General features: G+C 41.9%; 1 long non-coding RNA gene across 1 annotated transcript; it reads right to left on the minus strand.

Annotated features, from left to right (window-relative positions):
- Positions 1-5781: 5781 nt before the first annotated feature.
- On the minus strand, positions 5782-16711 carry LOC107311706. The gene is made up of 3 exons (XR_001554199.2): positions 11317-16711; positions 8024-8268; positions 5782-7889 (listed from the first exon to the last, which is right to left on the minus strand). It is a non-coding gene; the product is annotated as an uncharacterized LOC107311706 (long non-coding RNA).
- Between the last annotated feature and the right edge of the window lie 643 nt (positions 16712-17354).

Genomic DNA, 17354 nt, shown 5'->3' on the forward strand with positions numbered 1-17354 from the left:
GGAGGCTGCTGCCATCTCAGTGTAACACGAACATCTTTTTCATGCCAGGCTTATCTCTCACAGCCCTGCTTAGGCTGGCAGCTGCACTGACCTTTGCTATGTTTGTTACTGTTCAGCACTTAAGTAGCGCCATAAATTTACACAGCACTTTACAAACACAAATACATCATTCCTGTTCCAGAGAAGGACCCTATCAGTTCAAAAAGGGCTGTGCCATGAGAACAGCCAAACCAAGGTTAATGAGCTATTCAGTCATGACTGGAGAGAAGCCAGAAGCATGAGGACCTGGGTGATTTTATTGACCTCAGCCCAGCCGAGCTCAAACTAATGGCACACTCACCTACTGCCGCCAGGAATAAAAGCTTTCCATAGGAGGCTTTCCCTATTTCCCCTGGCTGTATGAGGCAATGCTGAAGCCCTGTGACCCACTGTGAGGCAGTCCTCAGGGCAGGGAGAGCAGAAGATCTCAGTTTGCTTTGAATTTCTTTGTCATTGCAATAATCTCTATGTAAAAAGCTGCTTTGTGCTTCTGGTGCCCATGTGTTTTGCTTCTGTACTTTCTCTGGAGCAGCACAATGAGTGTCCTGGGCTGAGGCCTCTTCATCGTTCTGGAGCTCAAGCATTTGCAGAGGTTTACTTTAGCTTTCAGAAGGATGTAGTTTTGCTGTGAATATGGAACAGACTATAGTGCACAATTACCTACAAATTGCCATCAGATGGAAGCTGATTACAGTAAATAAGAACTGAAGAGTCTGTACGGAAGCAACCTGAAAGCAACGGAAATGAAGCTCATTTATATTTTCTCAGCCTGCCTCCAGTAGCTTTGTTGCATACACACTATGTCCTCTACCCTGACTGAGATACAAATTGCTTCTATGCAGGAAGGTCTAGTGAGAACTAAGAATACCATTCAGCTGTAGATTTGGTAATCATGTATTTAAAATGTAATATTCAGACAAAAATTAGGTCATCAAGCCAAGCAGCTTGACCTGAACAAATGAAGGGGAAGCACCTTCCATGAGCAACCTGATCCAGCTGTAGGCATCCTTGTTCATTGCAGGGGAGTTGGGCTAGATGGTCTTTTAAGGGTCCCTTCCAAATCAAATGATTCTGTGATCTATGACACCCCTATGGGGGAAGCCTTGGCTGCAGGGTTGGTGTAGGGGAGACCCTGGTCCCTTGCCCCAATCCCCTCACACAGAGATGGGATGGGCTGTGCAGGTAGCAGAGAAGAAAGCATGAGGAGAGCTACCAGTGGTGAGCCTCAGGCTGACCTTGAGCAACCCATCAGGGCCACCTTCTGCAATTTGCCCTTTTATGGCCTTACTTCTCTAGTGCTGCAGAGCTATGGATGATCTGGAAGTCATTGTTTTTTTGGTTGCTTGCAGTGAAATTGTGGCTATCTTGGTGAGGACTGACAGGACAAGTGTTACTAGTGAAAGCACCAAGATGCGTCTTCTAAAGAGGGTGAAATGTTACAGTTCCAAAAGAGAGGTGGCAAGAGGTAAAAAAAAGGCAGTGGTGAGGTGTGGGTGTCTGACAGGGAGTAGGTGGGTGCTCCTTAATGTTTACAGTGCAGTCGGTGAGGCAAGAGATAGCCCCATGATGCTTTGTTCCACACAGTGTTCCTCATCAGCAATGGGAAAAATGGTGAAGGGCACTCGTATAACTGAAGTTGCTACTTGAGAAAACACCCTGTGCTGCCTGGCATCTGTGTGGCATCTGAGAGAAGAACTCAACTTGTACAGCTCCTGCACATTCCTCACGTCCTGCTCTACCCCCCTCACCCTTCTCATTCACAGCTGTCTGCAGCCACCTCAACACTGAGGGGGCACACTCCAAATGTGAGGAAATGCAACACTACAACAGATATCCTGGAGCAAAACAGAGTCTGAAAGCTGTAGATGTGTCTTGACAAATGTTAATTCTTTTTACTGATAGCTCCAATTTAAAGTGACAGGTTTTAAGAGGATTTTGGATCTGACTTTCAAAGTGGCCCAAGCCATATTTTTTCCCCTTTGGGCCATGACAGATGCAGAAGCAATGCAACGAGTGTTGACTTCAGTCCTGACTCAGGCTTGAGTAGGATCACAGTGGAGACAAGCTTACCGAAAAAGCTGGAGATATTCACAGTGCTTGACTACAGAAGTTCCTGTTCCCGTTCTGAGGGTGAATAGAAGATCCTCATGTATATGAATTAGTGGGTTTTGTTTATTTATTTATGATCAATTTCCTGGACAATAAATGCCCTGGGAACTTGCAGATTGTGAAGGGAAGATTTCTGTGGAAACATTCAGTAGGACTGCTCCTGCTGAAAGATGAGATGAGGAGAGACAAATGATCTCATAGAGAATCCCCTACACAATGTTTTTTTGTGTTTTCCAATTTGATATTATTTTGCTGTTCTCATACCTGGATCTTATACTGTAATTATGACTTATGATGCCCCCAACTCGTCCTCAGTACGTATTCTGCTCCCTCTGTTGCTTCTGCAGTTGGTGAGTAACAAAGGCTACAGCATCCAGCATTAATAATGAAGCAAATGCCAGGAAACAGCTGATGGTCCCTGTCACACCTAGCAAAAAAGTAAATACTGCAGTGTGGGCTGGCCTGTGCTGCTATTCACCATGCAGGAGGCTGCAGTGATGCAGTGGCTCATGCTTGTACAGCCAGGCTGAAAGCGTGGATAGAATAGCCAGGCATGTTTGTTCTGGGAAATGTCACCTGGATTTGTGCTCCAATGTGAGGAGATGAAGGAAGCTCAGAAGGAGAGGGCAGTATGATAGACATGTGTACTCTTTAATTCATAAATATGACCCACATAGCCAAGATTCACGAGCAGTGGGTCTGACAGTTTCAGGCAGGGTGGACAGAGCTTTGCAGCAGAGATCTCTTGTGTTGCATCACCAAAGGGGCCAGGCATCAGCTGGAGCCAGCCAGCACCAAACTCAGGTCTCCCCTCATATAGGGGTCTTGTCACAATTTTTGTTACGGGATCAGTGTGCAATGTAGCCAATGGCTTCATTTGAGTAATACTTTATAGATTTCACAGTTTTCAGGGATTAGAAAGTAAGACCCACCTTCTCTGCAGGCTCCATGTGAGAACTCCTAGCATACTTCAAGAGAGAGATGTATTTGATGCAAAACAAAAAGGGCACATTCAGAACTTAAGAGTTCCACCCAGCACTTAAATTTGAAAATCACTGTAACCATAGTGAACCCACACAAAGTATTCCCAAGGTGTTGCGATTGATGGGAAAACATCAGTATGTCATATTCCCAAGGTCAGAGCTCAGATCTGCAGTTTAGCTGCAGGTCTTCAAAACACATTATTTGAAACAGCTCTCTGGTCCTTGAAAAGCTAAATAGGTGACCAGCAAGTTGTTTACTCATCCACAGTTATTTAGATAAATATTTCAGAGCACATAATGCTTTTGTGCTATTGTTGCTGTTCCTCCGCAGATTACAAACATCGATCTTGTCACTGCTTACAGGAAATGCAGCTGAGATTTTTTCAGCATAAAGGTATTTTTCTTCTTTTTATTTTTGTTCTACAAAGCGTAAGGTCTGAAGGTCAGACACTCTTTGCTGTGCATCCCTGAAAGCCCATTGAACACCAGGGTTATTGAATTCCTGCAGCTGTGCGACACAGTGCTGCAGTGCCGAGGGACAGGCGGTGGTCAGCAGATCTGGGTCTGGGAGAGGGCTGGAGAAGAAGCCTCTCAGCACACTGCTCAGGGCTGCCACAATAGTGTTATCCTTGCAATAGGAGCCATTGACTCAGGAACAGCAGGGATCCTGTCAGGGCAAACTCTTTTAAGCGAAGTTAAAAGCATACGAGCTAAAGTAGGCGTCCCTGTTCATTGCAGGGGAGCTGGACTAGACGGTCTTTAAGGGTCCCTTCCAACTCAGGAGGATGATAAACTGATGAGGCATTTATGGCACTGTAGAGATGGTAGCAGTGCAGAAGTAATCTGACTATTTCTTGGCTAACTTGATCATTTGAAGAAAGTTATGAAAGCGACCCAACTCATCTAACCATTCTGTGGGAGGAATATACTAAAGAAACCTTAGAAGTCAATTGGAAAAAAGACTACTGCATTTCTTTTGCCCACACTCCCTCTGTTTAATAAAGATGCCGGATGGGGAGACTTGCTTCTCTTCCTGGCATCCTCTCTCCCCCTGCAGAGCAGGCATTTCTGCTCACCAAGTGTACAGGGCTCCATACATCTCCTGTCCAGGTTTTGAACCTTACACTTACTTCAGGGGCATAAAGCTAATTATCCACAGGCAGCACGGGAAAAGTTTTCTTAGGGCTTCTCTGTGGGAGTTCTGTGTATTTTCTCTGTCTTTGGTGTCATCTGCTCACAGAAGGGGCTGCGAGTGCTCTTGGCAAAATTTATTTCCTTTTCCTCTTTAGGAGAGAAACCACGTTAGTAAAAGATTTAAAAAATTGGGTTTCTGTATATTTTGATTACAGGAAACCAACTGAAAAATCTTATATTACTATACACTCTATTCAGCTAATATGGTTGTATAAATATTGGGCAAGCTTTCTCTACTTCTCTAATATGTAAAACAGACCAGGAAACAAAAAATAATCCAAAGGCAACTGTCTGTTCAGTGTTCCTGAAACTTACTGTGCTTGCACTATTTTCCTTCTGATGCCTATAGCCATGGTTTGATCCATCACAGTTATGCATATTCAACGATCTGTCTCTCCTTTGATGTTGCTAAATAAGATCTTCAGATATGAATGAAATTGTTAAAGGCCCAAGGGTCTTCTACTACCAGTCAGTTCTCTTCATTTTATCAGTCCTTGCATTGGGTTCAGACTAATACTATAATAATAATTTTAAAAGAAAAAAGGCTATATTCATGAATAATGCCATAACACACCCTGGGTTAGGTCTTTGCCATTAGAGAGAAAAAAGTACTTCAGTCCAGGTAAGTGGCTGAAGTAGGACTGAGGCAGCTCAATGAATGTATGTGCTACAGACTGGTAGGCCTGGTAGGGCACGTTCCACCTCCAGGTTAGCAGCAGCAGAGCTGTGCCTGAACAAGTGAGCCACAAAGCCAACTTTGTTTCCAAGGTACCCAGGACCTGCCTCACGTTCTGCCAAGCTGGGGGTCTGTGTCTGCAAGCATACAGCAATGCATGCATTCATGGATGGGATCCATTAGCTATGACATAAAATAATCTTACAATTCTATGAAGTTTTAAAAGAAAATTTATAAGAAATTGATACGATAGGATGAGAGTTAATGTCATTAAGGTGAGCCACAGGAGGTTCAGGTTGAATATTAGGAGCAATTTTGTCTCAGAAAGAGTGGTGAGCCTGACACAGGCTGGAGGTGGTGGAGTCTCCATCCCTAGAGATGTACAGAAAAAGGGTGGACGTGGCACTGAGGGATGTGGTTTAGTGGGCATGGTGGTGATGGGTTCATGGTTGGACCAGGTGACCTTAGAATCATTCAGGTTGGAAAAGACCTCTATGATTGTGTTGATGCTCCCTCTGCTTCTGCTCAGACTCCTGGGAAAGAGGCCCACGTTGGCTCTGCTGCTCAAAGTGACACAGACACTGTTGATGGTGCCAAGCAGGACAGGTGATTTTGTTTTACTTCCCTGTCTGCTTCCAAAAATTCTCACCTAGTACCAAAAACCAGTGGGAGTTACTAACTGAAGTGGTTGCACAGGCCTGTGAGTACCATTAAAAATTAACTCACCATCCCATTTCTGTGAATAATTTTAAAAACTTCCATGTTCAAAACAGATTTTACTCTGTATTTGGAAATAGGGGAAGCTACCTGGTCCCTATTAGGATGCCACTGGAAACTCATGGAAAAGTTAAAAATATTCAGGAAAAAAATAATGAATAGAGTAGATGTAACTAATCTATTCCCACCTTACGGGGATTTTCAAAGAAATCTTTTCCCCATTAACAGCAAAGAAGTTCCAGATGATGGAGCAGGGTGATAACACAGTGCTGATAGTTTTTAAAAGACTGTCAGCATGAATAACGTAATACGCCTCGACATGAACCCTAGGAAAAATGATAATGTGAAATAATAATGAAGAATCATTGCTGATAAAATCCGTTCGGTCCATTTCAGCTGTCATACAATGATTACAGCATATATCTTTTCCAGGTACAAAATAAAAGACGTAGAGAACTTCTTTAGTCTATCAGAGAACATAAATCAAAAAATCCTTCCCGAAAGGTAAATCCAGAGGAATTCAATTAGCAATTAGGACTACATTCTTACTAGTAAAAGCACTTACAGAGACAAGCTGCTTGCAAAAGTGAGGGACCTTCTTTTTCATGACGTTTCCCAGGGCAAGCTGGATGTACCTGCTTTTGGAGCAGGCCTGGGGCCCGCAGCAGGCATTGGCAGTGCAAAGATAGAGGACTGCACATGCTTCTGGGTGTAGACATGGGGATTGGCCTCATTACATACCTCAAATTTCCATTTCAGCTGCTCACTGCCTGCACATAACCTGGTCTCTTTCAGCACCCTGCTCCATAATAGCTAGTGCTCCTTCAGCCTGCTGGAAAACAGACAGTTTCCAGACCATGTTAGGGTTCTCTTCTTCCCAATATAGGCCAGAGATCAGCTTCAGTACCATCACTCTTTAACTATCAGTATTAGCCAATAAATGCCTTTAGCCACCTGAGGAAAGTCTCTCCCTTCCCAGCCTAGAATTTGGTTTAATAGATGCTGGGAGAGAGGCAGGGAGGAGAAGAGATTTACTAAGAGCTCAGTGGAAAAGAACTTGCCAAGCTGGGTAAAATTGCTTAGAACGTTGTTTTAAATAAAACGTTGCTTTAAGTGCCCGTAGGCAAGATTAGTGTCAAAACCATCAAAATGCCATAGAAACAGTAACAGAGTTTGTTAAATCGTAAATAGCAAGAGGAAATGCACCGTTCTCTGCACAGTGGGGAAGAAAAGGAACCGATCAATAGCAGACTAATGAAAGTATTGAACAATTAAATTGCCTCTGGCATTGCAAATGAGGACTGCAGATAAGTATACATCTAAAACTCAATTTACAAGGTCAGAAGAGGACTCATACAGCATACAAAGTGACAGAGATATATTAAGAGTATTATAACTGAACAAAGACTCACATCTTCAAAAACCCGTTAAGATCTTCTCTTGGTTTATCAGTATTTTAATCATTTCTCTGGGCAAAGACATATCATTAGTTACAGAAATGTTACTTTTTGTTTTCAACATTTTCCCCCTCTCACAGGTTCTGTTAAACTATTTGCAAAGTATTTTCAGCCCAAATAGCAATGGAAAACCCCAGTGACAATAAAGAAAAACTTTCAGCTAATCCAGCCAGTAGTTAGGACTTGGGTTAGTTGCTTATCTAGTCACCTGTTGTTAACTCTGAGCAGATTTTCCAGGATTACTAATTAATGGCAGCTGTGATATCTGGAGGCATAAGCCTATTGCATTTGCTTAAAATTTATGTTGAACACTAAGACAACCACAATCCACAAACATAAGTTCAACATTTTTACTCTGGTAGATGAGGAAGAGCACACTGTGGAGCACGTCTGAATACACAGATTTCTTTTTATCACTGGATAAATCTGTTTCTCCATTAGTGTGGAAAGAATAATCCTAAAAGTACATTTTCAGGTAGGCTTGTACAGAATAAACTTTAGTCAATAAAACTACACTGACATATGCCAAAGATCTGCTTCAGTGCTGAGATCTGCATTTGAAAATAAAACTTCCTTGAATTACTGTGGCTGTTGCTCCTGCCACAACCCTCAGAAAGCTGGTGGGACCTCGAGCCTATTGCGGTTTAAGCTGTCCGGCAGCTCACCACCACTCAGCCATTTGCTCAGTGCCCTGCAGTGGGATGGGGTAGAACCCTGGAAAAAAAAAAACAACAAAGGTAAAACTTATTGGTTGTGATAAATACTGTCTAATAGGACAGAAAAGTATTATCATTAATAGTAATGGTAAAAGAATATACAAAACAAAGGTTGCATAAGCAATTGCTCACCACTTTTTGACTTCTGTCAGCCAGTCCCCAAGCAGCAGCAGCCCTCCTGACTAACTCCCACTTGGTAAGGAACATTCCTTCGGCCAGCTTAGGTCAGCTGTCCTGGCAATGTCCTCTTTCAGCATCTTGTGCAACTCCATCTCCTTGCTGGTAGGACAACAGAAGGAGCTGAAACATCCTTGGCACTGTACAGCACAGTTCAGCAACAGCTACAACACCAGTGTGTTACCAGTCTTATTCTCATCCTAAATCCACAAAATATCAGCCACTATGAAGAAAACTGGCTCTATTCCAGCTGAAATTAGTGCAGAATCTTTCAAGTTCTTTTTATTTTTTTTTTCTTGCAGTGCCAAAATAACAGGCAGCATTGCCACTACACTTTGCAAATGCAGAAGCAAGCCATGGGGTGAGTCTTGGTTCTGTTTCTGGGGATATCAGAAGGGGATCACAACAACAGGATCCTTGCAAGGATGTAGCAGCTTGCTCCTTAAAGAAACAGAATATCTGGAGAGATAATCTGATATTGGAAGCTCAGTATTTATTCTATCCTCACTATATCATTTTTGTAACTGAATTCTAGAGATCACTGCAACAAAGTCAATGCTTTCACAGCAGCAAAAATAATTCCTGACTGAAAAGTAGAATTTAATAGTGCAAAATAGCTTCAGCAGGACAGAAAATTAAAAATAGCTTTCTTTTTGAAGGCCAAACTCTTCTTGTATGAAACAGTGTTAAACATGTACCTTCAGTATGTGGGGTTTCCATTCTTCTTAAATTCTGTCTTTCTTATACTTTTCTGTCTCTCAAATTGTCAGAGTAAATACAGTCACTGGGAAATGAGTGTAGACCAGATCTATTGTAAATGCTTGGAAAATTCTTCATATTTTCCCTCACACAATGAAGTGCTGCCTGGCTTTGTTGCCTAATTTCACCTGTGTAAGCCTTAGCAAAGGATGAAAGGGGAAGAACATCCAATTTGGCTTTCACTGGTAGCACTCTTTTTATTCACAGGGTGAGGACAAGCTCACCCTGCTCGGCAGCTCTGATCAATCAAACTATTCACCTGAAAGAGAAGACACTTTTTTGGAGGGGAAAATAATGGGGGGGGGGGGGGGGAAAAACACAACAAAAAAAGAGTGAGCAGATTTTCCCAAAATAAAGACTGCCACTTCAGGTGTTCATTAAAAAAGAAAAAAAAAAAAAAAAAAATAAAAATTAAAAAAAAAAATGGATGCCAAAAAACTTTATAGAAATACAGCCCAAGATTCTCTTTCTTGTGAGCTGAAAAGTTGGTAGCTGCATATGAGCTCAACTATTTGAGTTTCTTATACAACAAAACCAACTAATCCATATGAGTTTTGTAAAAGTTGGACTGTGAAACCCCGCTACCTGAGTGTGAAGCATTTCTGCTTGACTCAGCCCTAGAATGGTTTGAAATGACGAAGCCATTGAATGCCCCTCCACTCTACTGCTTAAATTACCTCAGATCCCAATGACTGGAATAAAATCAATGTGATATCAGTATTTCATAATATCCTCCAGGGGAATTTTGAGAATTACAGGAAGTTAAATCTGCCTTCTGTATGGAGCAGATTAATAGTAAGCATATTAAAAATTGGAATTAGTGATTTTATAGATAATCATGTAAGTTATAAAGGGAATTACTTTTAGAGTAAAATCTGTTGGAATTATTTGAAGATATCAACAAACACAGTTAAGGATGAAGCTAATCACCAAATCACTTTAATAATGTATCTCCTCATAGAACCTTAAAGAAACTAAGAAATTATGCATATAAAAATCAGCAAATAGAAAATCAAATAGCTGTATAACTCCATAAAATGTCTGTAACTGAATATTAAAAAAAAACCAAAACAAAACATGAATTATTATGAGAAAAAAAAATTACTGATGATACTGAATTATTCACAGTGGTCAAAGTTATAAAGAGTTGTAAAAGGACTTTGAGAGAGCATCAGTAGATAATGCGGTGGTTAATGAAATTCAATCCTGATAACTATAAATTACTTCATGAAGGAAAACCAACTCTAATTACACAGCCACAATAATGTCCTCTAAATTACCTATTACCCAGGAAAAACATCTTGGTATTGCTATGAATACTTCCCCTACTCAGCTGTGGTGAGGATACACCTGTAGCGTGGGGTCCAGTGCTGGGCTTTGCAGTACAAAGGATGACAGATCAACTGAAAATAGCCACCAAGATGATGGTGGCTCATTTGTCTCACAAACTGAAAGCGTAGAGTAGGGAACAGAGGAAGGAGAGTCCTCCTCTGGGCAAGAAGCCCTCATTATTGATGTGCCTGGTTACATTCCCAAATAAAAGAGAAACAGCAAGTAGCTTACTCGTGTTGGTAAAGAGCTCTAAATCAAAATAAGTGGAAAAGGATGAAGAAGGATAATTCTCTGTGCCAGCAGTGGGAAAGATCCTAGTGAGGCGTGAAAATCCCCTCAGGCTATAAAAAAGAAATCTGCACATACATATTATCACCGACAATAGGCTATCCTGAATTTACTCACTCTACAGTTATATTTTTACAGATAATCTATTTGAAGATTGGTAGTAATGTTTTTTCCTGTAGTACAACAACCTTTCAAACCCCAAGAAGTACGGGTAACAAAGCTCACAGCTTTTACACAGTAGCTGAATTAAAAGGTTAAATATTTTTTTGTTATATGTTTTTAAAAGCATATTCAGTGATTTAACATTTTAGAAGAAATGGAAACACTGTACTCTATTCTTTGTTACTGACACTCTCAACATTTGATAGGAGTAAGACCAAGGCTCTAGAGAGTTAATGTCCTGTATCCAAGGCTGGCAGATACAGAAAAAGAAGTAGAAAAGGAGTAAGAATATAAATTATTTTTTCTTCCATCAATATCCTCCCACCTAATTTTACTGGTGCAGCTTTACTCAATTGGAGATGGTTTCCATACCAATCCACAGAGGATTTCCCTTCTGAGTATTCCTCCAGTAGGCCTCTCGAGCCACGTAAAGATTTTCCATTAGCAAGAGCCTTCTGCATTGGGTTCCATAGGTCAATTATCTGTTGGATGATAAACCCCTTCCTACATTTATTTTGAGGCTCATTTCTGCTAGCTTATTCTGATGCTACTCATTGAAACACAGTTTACTGCAAGGGCCTCAGCTGTTGAAGCACCAAAGAATAATATGTCCCTAGCTGGTTGCCAAGTGTTTGAAACAGATAATAATTTAAAAGAACTTGAATAGAAAAGGCACATAAGAGGAAAGGAATATGAATAATACTTACTCAGTAATACTTTCTCTCCATTTAGCAGATCTGGTACATAAAGAAGAATCAGACTCTTCTGCTAGCTGTGGTAATGCTATTCCACCCCCAAACTGAGTGGAAAAAACAAAAGTGCATCAGGCCTGAATTTCAATTACAATTAGCTTTCATATGACATTTCTCCTGACCTAAGAGTGCTGTAAGAACATTGTCTTTCAAAGTACAACTGCAGCCAAAAGGCTGCTCTGTGTTAGCTGTTCTGCCTGACATACTACATTTGACCCTCTGGCCTGGCTGAAATGCATTAGACCTGAGAGGGTATAAATTACCCAAACTGTTCACCTGTGATAGGGAGAGCTTGTTAATAGTACCTCATCCATTCTGTGCAGAACAATGTGACTGCTCCTCAGCCAGTGGCCATGGCCTTTGGGTTGTCTGGGTGGCAAGGATTTGAACCTTCCTGTTAGAAAACCAGTGCTGCCCACATCCTCCTTACACAAGAGCCTAATGTTTCTGATCCAGCACGGTAATAAAAAGCTGATGATCTAAGTATTCAAATGCTTTGGATGATGCTTGCTACGTGGTGCTAAGGTCTGTGATACAATATGTGCTTTGCCACTTCCTGTGCATGCTGTGGTGGGTACGTGTTTACAGCATATGTTCCCAAATCAGGTCCATCAGCACTTTGCTTTGGTGAGAGTTAGGACGATACCAAACAAAACTCAATTCATCATTGTTAAACAGAATTGCGTTCTTCTCTAGCTCATTAATTCCCTTATGCCTCCAACTGTCTTTTATTATTCTCTCCTTATGTCTTTTCATTTTCACTTTTTGTAATCAGACTTGTAATCAAACCCTCCAGCTCCAGACACAAACTCCCACTCTCAGAATCCCTGAAAGGCTGATTGCAGGAAACTGGGAGGATCTGCAAGGGAAAGAAACACTCAGCTGCCACTACTTAAGCAGCTACTGCAGCTTATTGTCACAGGTGGATTTCTGCTTTAATAGAGCTCCTATATTTGTATGAGCAAAGTGTATTTGGAAAACCTGTGATTCGAAACAATGTGTATTTGCATGAGAGCTCAATGAGCAGAATACCTGCTAGGGTAGGGGCTAGATCACATTCTCACTTAGCTCTGAAATACTTTAGGCAAGGAAACTCAAAAATGAAGGAAAAAACACTTCTCCAGTATTTATTTGACACAGGACTGGGCTGATTATTTACGCAGTTTGGTGCACAATGATTTTTGAGCTCGTTAAAGAGTAATGTCACTTGAGGAATGAATTTTTTAAGATGTCTGCAAGTCCACTTCTCCATCATTTATCTGCGTTTACTGCTGCGGTTCAGAACAGAACATTTGCCCTAAAGCTACTGTTGTTTTTGTTAAATGCCCCACCTTGGATGCCTTTTTCCTGCAGACCATTGGGTGAAATTACCTCAGTTGGGTGGCAGTGACAGTTTTTAAGTGTTACTCTAAAGTAGATTGGAATACTACTGCTACTACTGCTAAAAGTCCTCTATTGTTCAGTCAGTATCTCAGCCTATGAACAACTGCCCAATAAATGCCTATGAACAACTGCCCCTGGTTCTAGTCTGGGATTCTGCCCCTATACCCTTTCTCTCAATGCAGAAACCTGAGTGATCGAAGACCCTTTTGAAGCATGCTTTGATTTGAAATCAGTTTTGCTGACTTTGTTGTTTCCCAGTCCATGTTTGTTTGGCTTTTGGGTGTGCTGTCAATAGAAGCTTCTTTTTCTCCCTAGCAGAGAGGAGTGGGAAGGAAAAATCTCCTGGTACCTGCACCTTTCTTCTTATAAAAGCCTCTGTCTCTGCAGAGGAAAGTAAAGGGAACACAAGTGAGTATGTGAACATCCATCCCTCAGGGTTTCTGACTGATTTTGGCCCCATGCCCCCTGTGCTATCATGACCGATCTCCTGGGCCCAGCTGCAGCAGAAGGAATCTTCTCTTTGGCAAAGGAAATGGGGTAAGGGAGCGCCCAGTATTTTGGCAGAGCAAAGCACTAAGGGATTTCTTCAAAGGATAATGATTAACAAATGTTAACAGTGCTCTGAAACCTCCTTTTCCTAATTCTTACAAGGACCAATTGGAGGCTGGAATATTAATAGTAATGTTAATGTGCTCATGTGTTAGCTAACACAGTGTTTGGTGGAAATGCCTGCTGGTAGCAGGAACAGCTCTGCTTAGTGCCCTGGGCCTGGCTACTCCACTGGCTGCTTTGCAACTACAGATGTTCTGTGAAGCAGGAGTAGAGGGATGAGGCCCCACAGTGCAGGCTGTGAGCTTCCCCTGACCCCATGGCCTGGCATGGCTGGCTCAGGTATGTGTGCTGAGCATCAGGCTTGGCTGCACACCTGTGTGCAGATCCAAGCGTAGCTGGCTTTCATCTCAAGTGTTTTTTTGGCTCCCCTGATGGATAAGAGGCTGCTTACAACCAGTCTGAGCTGCTGTACAAGGCATGGTGTGGGGAGATACAGGATCCTGATGGCAGCAGTGGAGACTCCTCACCTCCTACCCCATGCCCGCATGGTCATTGGAAAAATCTCTTCGTCATCAGTTGAAGATGCCCAAACTGAGGCAAAAGAGAAATGTTGTGCTATGATCTATTCATGTTCACCTTCCCACCCTGGTTGTCTTGTGCTGGTGTAGTAGGTTGTTCACTCAGCGTGATAGGACACATCTTTTCTCCTCTCCATGAGGGCCCTTTATTCAATCTTCATGATCCTGATATAAATGACTACAGCAAAGATGTTCGCTTTGATCCTGCAGCCTCCAGGCTCTGTTACTCCATCAGATCCCCTAGTGTAAATTATTATCTTACATAAATTATTAATTCACATTGATGATCCAGAAATGCTACATGAGTAAAAGAGCCAAGAGCTCAGCCAGTGATTATGAAGGAGAATCCCCATAGTTATCATGGATATAAATTAAATGTACAATAGTAACAAGACAAAATGACACAAACTGATGTGGGCGTTCTCCACAGGGACCTTCTTTAGTGGGACTCACTAAATCAGGTAATGTCCAGTAATACGTTTAATCTGTGTTATTTTGGAAATAATAAATCTTCATAAACTGAAAATGCAAGAAGTGTCTGGGATAATATTAAACGAGCTAATTCCTAGTCTCTCAAAACAGTGCCTAATTTCATGTCCTTTTATCTTCCTTCAAGGCACAAGTTAAGGGGGTGTCCTCTGTATTTTAGCCCCCTTGTAGTTAGTTTGATGAACAATAGTTCTATATGTATGCTTCATTTAATACTGAAGGCCACTTCAGTTATGTTTCCTTAGAGATTTTTTTATATTTTTCACATAATGCTACAATAGTCTTTAGATACCTGTCCTGCACTTGAAGTTTTGCCAGGAAGGGTGAAATAATAAATATCTGTATTTACTTAAGAATTAGTCTGCCTTTTTCCTTTTTCTGCCTTCACTTCTGAAACTTTGTCTCCATCTTTGCGATATTATTTTTTAGTACGTTGGGCTGGCAGTTCTATACAATGACCCTTTTTTAGCAGTCATTCACTGCAACCAAGTGCAGCAATGCATCTCATTTTATAGCATAATGGTCTTTTAATTTACGCAGTTACCATATTTGCCTGTTTTTGTAGTGACTGCTAATTCACCTACCTACACAAAAAACAGACATTTCATTTCCTCTTACATTCTGTACATTACAAGCATATTGTGACACAACTGGCAGCTTGATGCTTCAGTCGCTTGTTAGCATTTGCTTATAAATATGCTCCTAGAGAAGGGAGGGAGATGTGTTACTGCTCTGCTCTGTGCTGCCCTGATGGCTGGGAACACAGAAACTCTAGGACTGTAAGATCATTCACAGTGAGACTGCATAGCTACCTGTGAACATTTGGGGACTTGGCTTTGATTTCCAAACACAGAGCTTCAGTGGACCTGCACTACGGAAAAACATTCTCAGTGAAAGAATTTCAATAACACATCCTGCTTCTTTGCTTCTCCGGAGATCCCTTACTTGAGTGTGCAGATTCAATCTCAGACTTCTTTGTCTTGTCTTGTGGGGTTTACCCACAGGATTCCCCACACACCTCACTCCAGTGTTCTGCCAGAGAGGTATTACACAGCAACATGATCAGTCAGCCTTTCCTCGCTGATATATTTGATTGGAAAACGTGTCCAGAAACAATGGCATTTGGCTCTACAGTGCATCTGAGTGACAAATGCAGGTGTGTCCCCCTCAGCTGACCAGATGCAGACAACACTGACAGTTTTCTTCATCTCACCACTTATTCTTCCGAACATTTTCACTCACCAAAGCTCTCTTACTCTGGCAGCTGTTTTGCTGGTAGCTGATGGCTTTTTACCTTGACTTTGTTTTTCTGCTACACCTTGGTTGTCTGAGTTATGACTGAAGTCAAATCATGCCAGTATCTGTTATTTCTTCTTCTCTTCTGAATGTTTCAGAGTCTGAAGTTCTTTGTGTGGCTGAAAAGAATGAAAAAAAGGATTCCAAAAGTGCAATGCTTTCCATGATTTCTAATTCATAGCTGTAATCTTCCTCGAAACCCAGAACCTCCAGAGTAAGCTCCAACCTCAAAACACCCCTTTCTTATCTGAAAGAAAAATCTCCTTTTATTTCAAATAAGCTTCTGCTGAAATCCTGATGTGTTGTTTGTTTCTTAACTCTCTTAACTACCTTAATTCTTCAGGGACTTTAATTTCCAGTAGTGAGGATAGACCCTTGGAAGAGATAGTTCCCCATTCCAGTCTCTGCATTTTGAATCTGGGAATTGCTAAACAAAACCCAAACACAGCAGGAGCAGAAAGCAGACCCCAGCAGTCAGGCACATTGTGCCAACACTTGCTTATCAATGCCAGCATGCCCGCTTTGCTATGCCAGGAATGGCAGCCGTATCCTTTTTGGTTTTCCTATATACTGCTCTAATTACTGCTCCACTATGAGTGTGTTTTACTTCTCAGCCCGGCTCTCTCTCAGGACTGATTTTCATTCTGCACAAATGTTCTCATTATAAAGACTTAACACGAGGAGAATGTAAATGAGAAGATGAGTGCACACTGAGAACTTGCTTACCCAGAAATTGTACTGATCAAAGGAGTGGTGGAGTTAAACACATGCCAGCATTCATGTGCTCCCATTTACTGAGTTCAGTTTCTATTTCCCATAGGAATGGTGTGACTCTTGGCCTCTGAAGCCAGGCCAATTTGGTGACTTTGCTTAACTGAAAGTACAAATCATTTCACAAGAACCATTATACTTGCCACTAGTATGGCAAGCAACAAGGAGTTCTTTGCAAGCAAAGTTCCTACCATGCTCATGCATGAAGGTTTATCATTATATGAAACTTCACGGAGGAACTGAAATTCCAAGAGGTGTTCACACATGAAGCCACCAGGTGAGCCTGGCTGGGAACAATCTCCACAAGGCTGAAACGTCCATTGCTTCATCTGACAAGCAGCTCTATGGCTGGATTTTGGGATGTGCATCCCTCAGGAGCTGCTTTCATCCAGTATTTTTAGGCTGTCCCTACTGCCTCAGGATCCAACAGCAGCCACCTGAAGAGCAAGACTTCAGCAAACAGCCTCCTCTGCCCCCTCCCGCTGTGAACAAGATTGGAAGTGGCAAAGACACAAACTTCTTTGGAATTTCAGCATCTACTTTTCCCCTCCTCTGTGGAGAGAGGAACTGCTGAAAGCCACACTGCCAGTTCAGCCTCTCCTTTTCTAAGGCTCAGACAACATATCATTAAGGGCTGGACAGAGGCAGGGGGCATGCGCAGATAAAGGGCTGCTTTGATGAAGACTGTGCTAAACAAAACCTCAGGCGAGGAGCAATGCTGCCCCAGGTGTCCAGCAACCCGGCTCCCTCTGAGGCCACTCCTGGCTTCCATTGGGCCAGCTCTGCCTCTGCAGCTGGTGTCTCATCTGCAGAGAAAAACTGTCAATTTACACTTAATTTCACCAGCATATTCCCAGGCACAACTGAATTTAAAATGTGCATGTGTATTTCTACTGAAGTTCAATTTACAAGCTCTGTTGAATG

Source organism: Coturnix japonica, chromosome 3 (genome assembly GCF_001577835.2).
Source record: "Coturnix japonica isolate 7356 chromosome 3, Coturnix japonica 2.1, whole genome shotgun sequence".
NCBI lineage: Eukaryota > Metazoa > Chordata > Aves > Galliformes > Phasianidae > Coturnix > Coturnix japonica.